The 15587-nt window shown below is 34.9% G+C and overlaps 2 long non-coding RNA genes across 3 annotated transcripts in view; both read left to right on the forward strand.

Annotated features, from left to right (window-relative positions):
- The window catches only part of LOC129435503 (uncharacterized), a 45811-nt gene that overhangs the window by 19502 nt on the left and 10722 nt on the right, over positions 1 to 15587 (forward strand). The gene's annotated exons all lie outside the window — the stretch shown is intronic.
- LOC141368723 (uncharacterized) lies at positions 10184 to 12241 on the forward strand. Its single transcript, XR_012371955.1, has 2 exons — positions 10184 to 11351; positions 11761 to 12241. It is a non-coding gene; the product is annotated as an uncharacterized lncRNA (long non-coding RNA).

Consider the following 15587-nt stretch of genomic DNA (forward strand, 5'->3'; position numbering starts at 1 on the left):
AAAAATCTGATTGGATTATGTAGTATAAAATAAACAGGTAGGATGCGACGGTTAAAAATAAGATTGTTTTATGTAGTTTGAAATAAACAGGTAGGATGCGACCGTGCAAAAATCAGATTGTATTATGTAATATAAAATAAGCAGGTAGGATGCGAACGTGCAAAAATCAGACTGTATTATGTAATATAAAATAAGCAGGTAGGATGGGACCGTGCAAAAATCAGATTGTTTTATGTAGTATGAAATAAACAGGTAGGATGCGACCATGCAAAAATCAGATTGTCTTATGTAGTATAAAATAAACAGGTAGGATGCGACCGTGCAAAAATCTGATTGGATTATGTAGTATAAAATAAGCAGGTAGGATGCGACCGTGCAAAAATCAGATTGTATTATGTAGTATAAAATAAACAGGTAGGATGCGACCGTGCAAAAATCAGATTGTATTATGTAGTATAAAATAAACAGGTAGGATGCGACCGTGCAAAAATCAGATTGTATTATGTAATATAAAATAAACAGGTAGGATGCGACCGTGCAAAAATCAGATTGTATTATGTAGTATAAAATAAACAGGTAGGATGCGACCGTGCAAAAATCAGATTGTATTATGTAGTATAAAATAAGCATGTAGGATGCGACCGTGCAAAAATCAGATTGTATTATGTAGTATAAAATAAACAGGTAGGATGCGACCGTGCAAAAATCTGATTGGATTATGTAGTATAAAATAAACAGGTAGGATGCGACGGTTAAAAATAAGATTGTTTTATGTAGTTTGAAATAAACAGGTAGGATGCGACCGTGCAAAAATCAGATTGTATTATGTAATATAAAATAAACAGGTAGGATGCGACCGTGCAAAAATCTGATTGGATTATGTAGTATAAAATAAGCAGGTAGGATGCGACCGTGCAAAAATCAGATTGTTTTATGTAGTATGAAATAAACAGGTAGGATGCGACCATGCAAAAATCAGATTGTCTTATGTAGTATAAAATAAACAGGTAGGATGCGACCGTGCAAAAATCTGATTGGATTATGTAGTATAAAATAAGCAGGTAGGATGCGACCGTGCAAAAATCAGATTGTATTATGTAGTATAAAATAAGCAGGTAGGATGCGAACGTGCAAAAATCAGACTGTATTATGTAATATAAAATAAGCAGGTAGGATGTGACCGTGCAAAAATCAGATTGTTTTATGTGGTATGAAATAAACAGGTAGGATGCGACCATGCAAAAATCAGATTGTCTTATGTAGTATAAAATAAACAGGTAGGATGCGACCGTGCAAAAATCTGATTGGATTATGTAATATAAAATAAACAGGTAGGATGCGACCGTGCAAAAATCAGATTGTATTATGTAGTATAAAATAAACAGGTAGGATGCGACCGTGCAAAAATCAGATTGTATTATGTAGTATAAAATAAGCATGTAGGATGCGACCGTGCAAAAATCAGATTGTATTATGTAATATAAAATAAACAGGTAGGATGCGACCGTGCAAAAATCAGATTGTATTATGTAGTATAAAATAAACAGGTAGGATGCGACCGTGCAAAAATCAGATTGTATTATGTAGTATAAAATAAACAGGTAGGATGCGACCGTGCAAAAATCAGACTGTATTATGTAGTATAAAATAAGCAGGTAGGATGCGACCGTGCAAAAATCAGATTGTATTATGTAATATAAAATAAACAGGTAGGATGCGACCGTGAAAAAATCAGATTGTATTATGTAGTATAAAATAAGCATGTAGGATGCGACCGTGCAAAAATCAGATTGTATTATGTAGTATAAAATAAACAGGTAGGATGTGACCGTGCAAAAATCAGATTGTATTATGTAATATAAAATAAACAGGTAGGATGCGACCGTGCAAAAATCAGATTGTATTATGTAGTATAAAATAAACAGGTAGGATGCGACCGTGCAAAAATCTGATTGGATTATGTAGTATAAAATAAGCAGGTAGGATGTGACCGTGCAAAAATCAGATTGTATTATGTAATATAAAATAAACAGGTAGGATGCGACCGTGCAAAAATCTGATTGGATTATGTAGTATAAAATAAACAGGTAGGATGCGACCGTGCAAAAATCAGATTGTCTTATGTAGGATAAAATAAACAGGTAGGATGTGACCGTGCAAAAATCAGATTGTATTATGTAGTATAAAATAAACAGGTAGGATGCGACCATGCAAAGATCAGATTGTCTTATGTAGGATAAAATAAACAGGTAGGATGCGACGGTTAAAAATCAGATTGTTTTATGTAATATAAAATAAACAGGTAGGATGCGACCGTGCAAAAATCAGATTGTATTATGTAGTATAAAATAAACAGGTAGGATGCGACCGTGCAAAAATCAGATTGTCTTATGTAGGATAAAATAAACAGGTAGGATGCGACGGTTAAAAATCAGATTGTTTTATGTAATATAAAATAAACAGGTAGGATGCGACCGTGCAAAAATCAGATTGTATTATGTAGTATAAAATAAACAGGTAGGATGCGACCGTGCAAAAATCAGATTGTATTATGTAGTATAAAATAAACAGGTAGGATGCGACGGTTAAAAATCAGATTGTTTTATGTAATATAAAATAAACAGGTAGGATGCGACCGTGCAAAAATCAGATTGTATTATGTAGTATAAAATAAACAGGTAGGATGCGACCGTGCAAAAATCAGATTGTATTATGTAGTATAAAATAAACAGGTAGGATGCGACCGTGCAAAAATCTGATTGGATTATGTAGTATAAAATAAGCAGGTAGGATGCGACCGTGCAAAAATCAGACTGTATTATGTAATATAAAATAAACAGGTAGGATGCGACCGTGCAAAAATCAGATTGTATTATGTAATATAAAATAAACAGGTAGGATGCGACCGTGCAAAAATCAGATCGTATTATGTAATATAAAATAAACAGGTAGGATGCGACCGTGCAAAAATCAGATTGTATTATGTAGTATAAAATAAACAGGTAGGATGCGACCGTGCAAAAATCTGATTGGATTATGTAGTATAAAATAAACAGGTAGGATGCGACCGTGCAAAAATCAGATTGTATTATGTAGTATAAAATAAACAGGTAGGATGCGACCGTGCAAAAATCAGATTGTATTATGTAATATAAAATAAACAGGTAGGATGCGACCGTGCAAAAATCAGATTGTATTATGTAGTATAAAATAAACAGGTAGGATGTGATCGTGCAAAAATCTGATTGGATTATGTAGTATAAAATAAACAGGTAGGATGCGACCGTGCAAAAATCAGATTGTCTTATGTAGGATAAAATAAACAGGTAGGATGCGACCGTGCAAAAATCAGATTGTATTATGTAGTATAAAATAAACAGGTAGGATGCGACCGTGCAAAAATCTGATTGGATTATGTAGTATAAAATAAGCAGGTAGGATGCGACCGTGCAAAAATCAGACTGTATTATGTAATATAAAATAAACAGGTAGGATGCGACCGTGCAAAAATCAGATTGTATTATGTAATATAAAATAAACAGGTAGGATGCGACCGTGCAAAAATCAGATCGTATTATGTAGTATAAAATAAACAGGTAGGATGCGACCGTGCAAAAATCAGATTGTATTATGTAATATAAAATAAACAGGTAGGATGCGACCGTGCAAAAATCAGATTGTATTATGTAGTATAAAATAAACAGGTAGGATGTGATCGTGCAAAAATCTGATTGGATTATGTAATATAAAATAAACAGGTAGGATGCGACCGTGCAAAAATCAGATTGTCTTATGTAGGATAAAATAAACAGGTAGGATGCGACAGTGCAAAAATCTGATTGGATTATGTAGTATAAAATAAACAGGTAGGATGCGACCGTGCAAAAATCTGATTGGATTATGTAGTATAAAATAAACAGGTAGGATGCGACCGTGCAAAAATCAGATTGTCTTATGTAGGATAAAATAAACAGGTAGGATGTGACTGTGCAAAAATCAGATTGTATTATGTAGTATAAAATAAACAGGTAGGATGCGACCGTGCAAAAATCAGATTGTCTTATGTAGGATAAAATAAACAGGTAGGATGTGACTGTGCAAAAATCAGATTGTATTATGTAGTATAAAATAAACAGGTAGGATGCGACCATGCAAAAATCAGATTGTCTTATGTAGGATAAAATAAACAGGTAGGATGTGACAGTTAAAAATCAGATTGTCTTATGTAGTATAAAATAAACAGGTAGGATGCGACGGTTAAAAATCAGATTGTTTTATGTAATATAAAATAAACAGGTAGGATGCGACCGTGCAAAAATCAGATTGTATTATGTAGTATAAAATAAACAGGTAGGATGCGACCGTGCAAAAATCAGATTGTATTATGTAGTATAAAATAAACAGGTAGGATGCGACGGTTAAAAATCAGATTGTTTTATGTAATATAAAATAAACAGGTAGGATGCGACCGTGCAAAAATCAGATTGTATTATGTAGTATAAAATAAACAGGTAGGATGCGACCGTGCAAAAATCAGATTGTATTATGTAGTATAAAATAAACAGGTAGGATGCGACCGTGCAAAAATCTGATTGGATTATGTAGTATAAAATAAGCAGGTAGGATGCGACCGTGCAAAAATCAGACTGTATTATGTAATATAAAATAAACAGGTAGGATGCGACCGTGCAAAAATCAGATTGTATTATGTAATATAAAATAAACAGGTAGGATGCGACCGTGCAAAAATCAGATCGTATTATGTAATATAAAATAAACAGGTAGGATGCGACCGTGCAAAAATCAGATTGTATTATGTAGTATAAAATAAACAGGTAGGATGCGACCGTGCAAAAATCTGATTGGATTATGTAGTATAAAATAAACAGGTAGGATGCGACCGTGCAAAAATCAGATTGTATTATGTAGTATAAAATAAACAGGTAGGATGCGACCGTGCAAAAATCAGATTGTATTATGTAATATAAAATAAACAGGTAGGATGCGACCGTGCAAAAATCAGATTGTATTATGTAATATAAAATAAACAGGTAGGATGTGATCGTGCAAAAATCTGATTGGATTATGTAGTATAAAATAAACAGGTAGGATGCGACCGTGCAAAAATCAGATTGTCTTATGTAGGATAAAATAAACAGGTAGGATGCGACCGTGCAAAAATCAGATTGTATTATGTAGTATAAAATAAACAGGTAGGATGCGACCGTGCAAAAATCTGATTGGATTATGTAGTATAAAATAAGCAGGTAGGATGCGACCGTGCAAAAATCAGACTGTATTATGTAATATAAAATAAACAGGTAGGATGCGACCGTGCAAAAATCAGATTGTATTATGTAATATAAAATAAACAGGTAGGATGCGACCGTGCAAAAATCAGATCGTATTATGTAATATAAAATAAACAGGTAGGATGCGACCGTGCAAAAATCAGATTGTATTATGTAGTATAAAATAAACAGGTAGGATGCGACCGTGCAAAAATCTGATTGGATTATGTAGTATAAAATAAACAGGTAGGATGCGACCGTGCAAAAATCAGATTGTATTATGTAGTATAAAATAAACAGGTAGGATGCGACCGTGCAAAAATCAGATTGTATTATGTAATATAAAATAAACAGGTAGGATGCGACCGTGCAAAAATCAGATTGTATTATGTAGTATAAAATAAACAGGTAGGATGTGATCGTGCAAAAATCTGATTGGATTATGTAGTATAAAATAAACAGGTAGGATGCGACCGTGCAAAAATCAGATTGTCTTATGTAGGATAAAATAAACAGGTAGGATGTGACAGTTAAAAATCTGATTGTTTTATGTAGTATGAAATAAACAGGTAGGATGCGACCGTGCAAAAATCAGATTGTCTTATGTAGTATAAAATAAACAGGTAGGATGCGACCGTGCAAAAATCTGATTGGATTATGTAGTATAAAATAAACAGGTAGGATGCGACCGTGCAAAAATCAGATTGTCTTATGTAGGATAAAATAAACAGGTAGGATGCGACGGTTAAAAATCAGATTGTTTTATGTAGTATGAAATAAACAGGTAGGATGCGACCGTGCAAAAATCAGATTGTCTTATGTAGTATAAAATAAACAGGTAGGATGCGACCGTGCAAAAATCTGATTGGATTATGTAGTATAAAATAAACAGGTAGGATGCGACCGTGCAAAAATCTGATTGGATTATGTAGTATAAAATAAACAGGTAGGATGCGACGGTTAAAAATCAGATTGTTTTATGTAGTATAAAATAAACAGGTAGGATGCGACCGTGCAAAAATCAGATTGTCTTATGTAATATAAAATAAACAGGTAGGATGCGACCGTGCAAAAATCAGATTGTCTTATGTAGTATAAAATAAACAGGTAGGATGCGACCGTGCAAAAATCAGATTGTATTATGTAGTATAAAATAAACAGGTAGGATGCGACCGTGCAAAAATCTGATTGGATTATGTAGTATAAAATAAGCAGGTAGGATGCGACCGTGCAAAAATCAGACTGTATTATGTAATATAAAATAAACAGGTAGGATGCGACCGTGCAAAAATCAGATTGTATTATGTAGTATAAAATAAACAGGTAGGATGCGACCGTGCAAAAATCAGATTGTCTTATGTAATATAAAATAAACAGGTAGGATGCGACCGTGCAAAAATCAGATTGTCTTATGTAGTATAAAATAAACAGGTAGGATGCGACCGTGCAAAAATCAGATTGTATTATGTAGTATAAAATAAACAGGTAGGATGCGACGGTTAAAAATCAGATTGTCTTATGTAGTATAAAATAAACAGGTAGGATGCGACCGTGCAAAAATCTGATTGGATTATGTAGTATAAAATAAACAGGTAGGATGCGACGGTTAAAAATCAGATTGTCTTATGTAGTATAAAATAAACAGGTAGGATGCGACCGTGCAAAAATCAGATTGTCTTATGTAATATAAAATAAACAGGTAGGATGCGACCGTGCAAAAATCAGATTGTCTTATGTAGTATAAAATAAACAGGTAGGATGCGACCGTGCAAAAATCAGATTGTATTATGTAGTATAAAATAAACAGGTAGGATGCGACCGTGCAAAAATCTGATTGGATTATGTAGTATAAAATAAGCAGGTAGGATGCGACCGTGCAAAAATCAGACTGTATTATGTAATATAAAATAAACAGGTAGGATGCGACCGTGCAAAAATCAGATTGTATTATGTAATATAAAATAAACAGGTAGGATGCGACCGTGCAAAAATCAGATCGTATTATGTAATATAAAATAAACAGGTAGGATGCGACCGTGCAAAAATCAGATTGTATTATGTAGTATAAAATAAACAGGTAGGATGCGACCGTGCAAAAATCTGATTGGATTATGTAGTATAAAATAAACAGGTAGGATGCGACCGTGCAAAAATCAGATTGTATTATGTAGTATAAAATAAACAGGTAGGATGCGACCGTGCAAAAATCAGATTGTATTATGTAATATAAAATAAACAGGTAGGATGCGACCGTGCAAAAATCAGATTGTATTATGTAGTATAAAATAAACAGGTAGGATGTGATCGTGCAAAAATCTGATTGGATTATGTAGTATAAAATAAACAGGTAGGATGCGACCGTGCAAAAATCAGATTGTCTTATGTAGGATAAAATAAACAGGTAGGATGTGACAGTTAAAAATCTGATTGTCTTATGTAATATAAAATAAACAGGTAGGATGCGACCGTGCAAAAATCAGATTGTCTTATGTAGTATAAAATAAACAGGTAGGATGCGACCGTGCAAAAATCAGATTGTATTATGTAGTATAAAATAAACAGGTAGGATGCGACCGTGCAAAAATCTGATTGGATTATGTAGTATAAAATAAGCAGGTAGGATGCGACCGTGCAAAAATCAGACTGTATTATGTAATATAAAATAAACAGGTAGGATGCGACCGTGCAAAAATCAGATTGTATTATGTAGTATAAAATAAACAGGTAGGATGCGACGGTTAAAAATCAGATTGTCTTATGTAGTATAAAATAAACAGGTAGGATGCGACCGTGCAAAAATCAGATTGTCTTATGTAATATAAAATAAACAGGTAGGATGCGACCGTGCAAAAATCAGATTGTCTTATGTAATATAAAATAAACAGGTAGGATGCGACCGTGCAAAAATCAGATTGTCTTATGTAATATAAAATAAACAGGTAGGATGCGACCGTGCAAAAATCAGATTGTCTTATGTAGTATAAAATAAACAGGTAGGATGCGACCGTGCAAAAATCAGATTGTATTATGTAGTATAAAATAAACAGGTAGGATGCGACGGTTAAAAATCAGATTGTCTTATGTAGTATAAAATAAACAGGTAGGATGCGACCGTGCAAAAATCTGATTGGATTATGTAGTATAAAATAAACAGGTAGGATGCGACGGTTAAAAATCAGATTGTCTTATGTAGTATAAAATAAACAGGTAGGATGCGACCGTGCAAAAATCAGATTGTCTTATGTAATATAAAATAAACAGGTAGGATGCGACCGTGCAAAAATCAGATTGTATTATGTAGTATAAAATAAACAGGTAGGATGCGACCGTGCAAAAATCAGATTGTCTTATGTAGTATAAAATAAACAGGTAGGATGCGACCGTGCAAAAATCAGATTGTATTATGTAGTATAAAATAAACAGGTAGGATGCGACCGTGCAAAAATCTGATTGGATTATGTAGTATAAAATAAGCAGGTAGGATGCGACCGTGCAAAAATCAGACTGTATTATGTAATATAAAATAAACAGGTAGGATGCGACCGTGCAAAAATCAGATTGTATTATGTAGTATAAAATAAACAGGTAGGATGCGACCGTGCAAAAATCTGATTGGATTATGTAGTATAAAATAAACAGGTAGGATGCGACCGTGCAAAAATCAGATTGTATTATGTAGTATAAAATAAACAGGTAGGATGCGACCGTGCAAAAATCAGATTGTATTATGTAATATAAAATAAACAGGTAGGATGCGACCGTGCAAAAATCAGATTGTATTATGTAGTATAAAATAAACAGGTAGGATGTGATCGTGCAAAAATCTGATTGGATTATGTAGTATAAAATAAACAGGTAGGATGCGACCGTGCAAAAATCAGATTGTCTTATGTAGGATAAAATAAACAGGTAGGATGTGACAGTTAAAAATCTGATTGTTTTATGTAGTATGAAATAAACAGGTAGGATGCGACCGTGCAAAAATCAGATTGTCTTATGTAGTATAAAATAAACAGGTAGGATGCGACCGTGCAAAAATCTGATTGGATTATGTAGTATAAAATAAACAGGTAGGATGCGACCGTGCAAAAATCTGATTGGATTATGTAATATAAAATAAGCAGGTAGGATGCGACCGTGCAAAAATCAGATTGTATTATGTAATATAAAATAAACAGGTAGGATGCGACCGTGCAAAAATCAGATTGTATTATGTAGTATAAAATAAACAGGTAGGATGCGACCGTGCAAAAATCAGATTGTATTATGTAATATAAAATAAACAGGTAGGATGCGACCGTGCAAAAATCAGATTGTATTATGTAGTATAAAATAAACAGGTAGGATGCGACCGTGCAAAAATCAGATTGTATTATGTAATATAAAATAAACAGGTAGGATGCGACCGTGCAAAAATCAGATTGTATTATGTAATATAAAATAAACAGGTAGGATGCGACCATGCAAAAATCAGATTGTCTTATGTAGTATAAAATAAACAGGTAGGATGCGACCGTGCAAAAATCAGATTGTATTATGTAATATAAAATAAACAGGTAGGATGCGACCGTGCAAAAATCAGATTGTATTATGTAATATAAAATAAACAGGTAGGATGCGACCGTGCAAAAATCAGATTGTATTATGTAGTATAAAATAAACAGGTAGGATGTGATCGTGCAAAAATCAGATTGTCTTATGTAGTATAAAATAAACAGGTAGGATGCGACCGTGCAAAAATCAGATTGTCTTATGTAGGATAAAATAAACAGGTAGGATGTGACAGTTAAAAATCAGATTGTCTTATGTATTATAAAATAAACAGGTAGGATGCGACGGTTAAAAATCAGATTGTTTTATGTAGTATGAAATAAACAGGTAGGATGCGACCATGCAAAAATCAGATTGTCTTATGTAGTATAAAATAAACAGGTAGGATGCGACCGTGCAAAAATCAGATTGTATTATGTAGTATAAAATAAGCAGGTAGGATGCGACCGTGCAAAAATCAGATTGTATTATGTAGTATAAAATAAACAGGTTGGATGCGACCGTGCAAAAATCAGATTGTGTATCTGTTTTTATTATAATCAAATATTGAAGCATCCTAAATTACACAAATTAAACGGATTACAGTTTGAGAATAAATATAAACAATAGAGATTTTTATTTATTTAATTTTATTTATATAGCGCTTTTTACAATAGTTAATTGTTTCAAAGCAGCTTTACATTAATAGAAGCAGTGAAAAGCACAGAAAAACGACTGCATAATACACGAAAGCATAAGCAGTTAAATTTGCTGCGGCTATAACTCAACATTATAAGCGAGCGTATTACTTATGTAACGTCTAGAAGAGGAAGTTAAGTTAAGCCCGAGAAGGCTGCCTCCCCGGGTTAAAAAACCCCCTAGGAGAAAAAAACCCCAGGCTTTTTAGCCGGGGAATAATATATATATATTAGGGCTGTCAAAATTAACGCGTTAATAACGCGTTAACGCAAATTCATTTTAACGCCACTAATTTTATTAACGGAGATTAACGCAACGCGCAATTTCTGTTTGACCCTGGTCCAGCCCATAGTTGAATGAACAGAGACGCAGACAAATGTGACTCTCTCTAAATGAGTAAAAGGTTTTCATAGAAATAAGAACATTAAGCAAATTGTCTACCAAATCCAATGCTCTAAATGCTCGTTGGACATCTGATACGATCTTTATTTATACGTCTGAGAGGTGTAACGTTACCGTCCTCCGGCTAATGCTTAATCTAATACAAAGATGCGTCTCAATTCATTTTGGTTTCGCTTTTATGCATGACTTAGAAAATAGACTGCAGGACTTGCTTGATGTTAAAAGAGTCATTAAGAGAGATAAAGTTCGGTACCTGATTAATGTTAAAGAGTTATTAAGAGCGACAAGACTCAAAAGCGATCCCCTCACGCTGACTGACTGATATCTGAAGCGCGTGCACACAGACGCGCGAGTGCGCGACCCGGATATATAGACATCTACACAAAATTACAGTTTTACAAATATCTGTTTTGATAAGAATTCACGCAGGTAGGCTCTATAATCTGTTATGTTTTAAGTAAATGTTTGGTTAACTGTTGGGTAAAACTATCTGATGTGTAACATTATATTAGATCACTTAGATTTTAAGCAGTCTGTCTCAATGTCAATCAAACAAAAGGAAAAAAAGTTGAACATACATTGATGATGTTTTTGCTTTGTGTGTGCTAAATCTTTTAGTTTTACCAGTGATTTTAAGGTATTGATGTGGTAATATAATGTATGGATGTGGAAATGTTTGTGGTAATTTGACTCTTTCAACTTCAAACACGTGTAGTTCTGTCATATTTTGTTATATTTCAACAAATCATGCATTGTTCTATGTTTTAATAGAGAATGTCAAAATATGAACAACTATTTTTTTTAAATTTGCTAATTCCGACTCAACTTGCCAGCACAGGTCACAAATGATGCAGCAGCAAACAAAAATGGAGAAAGAAAATTTTCTGAAAGGAAAATTCATATACAAAACAATGGCTGGTGATTCTGTTAAAATGTAAACAGGCTGTTGTTAACATACATTTGCATAAAGCATCTATATATGTATATATGATTAGAATATTAAAAACCTGAAAAGTGTTAAATTAGGGTAAATTTAGAATGGATAAAAATGTGCGATTAATTTGCGATTAATCGCAGTTAACTCATGAAATCATGCGATTAATCTAGATTAATTTTTTTAATCTATTGACAGCCCTAATATATATATATATATACACACACACATATGAACAGATAAGGAGATTAAGCGGGTTCTGCCGGTGATCGTTCGTCAGGCATCAGCTGGGCATTACCTTGAAGGACGGCCAGTAGATCAGAGGTGTGCCGACTTTCACATTTACCGGAACTGGGTCTGTTTGTCTCATTGTCCTCGGGGTCGAGACAGGGAGAGAAAAAACAAAATCATATTAGCGTAGGGGCCGTTCACATGTAATGCAAGTGTCACACAGTGATGTGGTTTAAATCAGCTTAGTTCCAGACAGGCTAACTATTGCGGCATAATTATGTTATCAACAGATGAGGATTTAGCAAATTGGGGGCCCAATGCGAAGGTATATATGGTAACTAAGGGTCACCTTCCGATCTTTAAGAGAAAATTAAACCTGTCCGATCTTTAAGAGAAAATTAAAAATTAAGCCCTACTGTCGTCGTTAATGCAGGGGTCAGTGGCAAACAGGTCTATATTGCATACTATTCACAAGACCATGAGAAAACGGCAACATCGCAACCTGACCATATGTGCCAACCCGTTTGACTAAGGCTGGAGGCCCCACTGTTGTCGTTAATGCAGGTTCAGTGGCAAACGGGTCTGTATGGCATACTATACGCAAGATACAAGAAAGCGCCAAAATCGCAACCCGACCATACGTGCCAAACCGTTTGACTAAGGCCGGAAGCCCCACTGTCGTTGTTAATGCGGGTTCAGTGGCAAACGGTGGCAAACTATTTAATGCAATTCATTTTGAAGTGTTCATGCTGATAAGGTTTATATTTATTTATTAGGTTGGTCTGTGTTATGACAGTGAGTGCTTTGTTCGGTAAAAATAACTATTGCGAGTTAAGTACCTTTACTAGACAAATTATGCGAATGCTTTGTTGAAGAGAAAAGTTTTAAGTCTAGATTTAAAGTTATCGACTGTGTCTGATTCTCGGACATCGGTTGGTAAATCATTCCAGAGCTTAGGGGCTAAGTAGGAAAATTACCTTCCACTTTTAGACACTTTTGATAGTCTAGGGATAATCAAGAGACCAGAATTTTGCGACCGTAGTGTGCGTGATGGATTGTATTCTGATAGTAATTCTCTAAGATATGAGGGTGCTAGGCCATTTAAAGCTTTGAAGGTGATTAGTGATATTTTAAATTGTATGCGATATTTAACTGGTAGCCAGTGTAAAGATGCTAGAATTGGGATTATGTGGTCATACTTCTTAGATCGAGTAAGCACTCTTGCAGAAGCGTTTTGAACTAGCTGAAGCTTGTTTACCTGATTTGCATGGCATCCCCCGAGTAGCGAGTTACAATAGTCTATTCTAGAGGTCATAAAAGCATGGATAAGCTTCTCTGCGTCAGATGTAGACAGTATACGGCAGACGTTGGCTATATGACTATCAAAGGATAAGTTGCTGTCGAACATCACACCTAAGTTCCAAACCGTGGAAGATGGCACCACAGTGTAGCCATCTATGAACAACTTGTAATCTGACATATTATGTTTGTAGCAATTCGGTTCAATAATAAGTATCTCTGTCTTATTGGAGTTCAGCTTAAGAAAGTTATGTGCCATCTAGTCACTAACATCGCTAATGCAGTCTGTTAGCTTAGAAAATGTGTGTGTTTCACTGGGATGTGACGAGATGTAAAGCTGGGTATCATCCGCATAGCAGTGAAAACTTTTGTTATGTTTTCTGATAATGTCACCTAGGGGTAACATTTATAAAGAGGACAGTATAGGACCTAAAAGTGATCCCTGCGGTACACCGTATTTAACCAGTGAGTGATATGACTCTTCCTCATTTACGTAAACAAAGTGATAGCGATTGTTTAGATACCTGTTTAATTTAAACTAGTAGGACAATCTGACAGCATTTTGTACAGTCAGGTCATCCTACCTCTTTAATTTACACTAGTAGGACAACATGACAGCATATTGTACAGTCAGGTAATCCTAGCTGTTTAATTTGTAATAGTAGGACATCCCGGCAGCATTTGGTACAGTTGAGTTATCCTCCATGTTTAATTTAAACAAGTAGGACAATCTGAAAGCATTTTGCACTTTCAGGTCATCATACTTGTTTAATTTGTAATATTAGGACAATCTGAAAGCATTTTGCACTTTCAGGTCATCCTACCTGTTTAATTTATACTACTAGGACAACCTGAAAGCATTTTGCATCTTCAGGTCATCCTACCTGTTTAATTTATACTAATAGCACAATCGTGGGCAGTGGGCAGATGCCTCTCATCTGCACAGGAAATGAACGACCCCGCCTTCCACGAGTTTCCTGCTGCCTTGCAGGTTGGCCTTGTCTGGTCAAAGGCTATGGGAGTAAACCCAAATAGAAAATCCGGTACGGAAACCCTTATACTAGTAGGACAATCTGACAGCATTTTGTACAGCCAGGTCATCCTACCTCTTTAATTTACACTAGTAGGACAACCTGACAGCATTTTGTACAGTCAGGTCATCCTACCTCTTTAATTTACACTAGTAGGACAACCTGACAGGATATTGTACAGTAAGGTCATCCTAGCTGTTTAATTTATAATAGTAGGACATTCCGACAGCTGTTGGTACAGTCGGGTTATCCTCCATTTTTAATTTAAACTAGTAGAACAATCTGAAAGCATTTTGCACCTTCAGGTCATTCTACCTGTTTAATTTTTACTAGTGGGACAATCTGACAGCATTTGGTACAGTCATGTTATCCTCCCTGTTTAATTTAAACTAGTAGGACAATCTGAAAGCATTTTGCACCTTCAGGTCATCCTACCTGTTTAATTTATACTAATAGCACAATCCTGGGAAGTGGGCAAATGCCACTCATCTGCACGGGAAATGAACGACCCTCCTTCCACGAGTTTCCTGCTGCCTTGCAGGTTGGCCTTGTCTTGTCAAAGGCTATGGGAGTAAACCCAAATAGAAAATCCGGTACGGAAACCCTTATACTAGTAGGACAATCTGACAGCATATTGTACAGCCAGGTCATCCTACCTCTTTAATTTACACTAGTAGGACAATCTGACAGCATTTTGTACAGCCAGGTCATCCTAGCTGTTTAATTTATAATAGTAGGACATTCCGAAAGCATTTGGTACAGTCGGGTTATCCTACGTGTTTAATTTATACAAGTAGGACAATCTGAAAGCATTTTGCACCTTCAGGTCATCCTACCTGTTTAACTTATACTAGTAGGACAATCTGAAATCATTTTGCACTTTCAGGTCATCCTACCTGTTTAATTTATGCTCGTAGGACAATCTGAAAGCATTTTGCACCTTCAGGTCATCCTTCCTTTTTAATTTATACTAGTATGACTACCTGACAGCATTTTGTACAGTCAGGACATTCTACCTGTTTAATTCATACTAGAAGGGCAATCTGAAAGCATTTTGCACCTTCAGGTCATCCTACCTGTTTAATTTATGCTAGTAGGACAACCGGAAAGCATTTTGCACCTTCAGGTAATCGTACCTGTTTAATTTAAACTAGTAGGACAACCTGACAG

The sequence above is a fragment of the Misgurnus anguillicaudatus genome, chromosome 1 (assembly GCF_027580225.2).
Source record: "Misgurnus anguillicaudatus chromosome 1, ASM2758022v2, whole genome shotgun sequence".
Classification (NCBI taxonomy): Eukaryota; Metazoa; Chordata; class Actinopteri; order Cypriniformes; family Cobitidae; genus Misgurnus; species Misgurnus anguillicaudatus.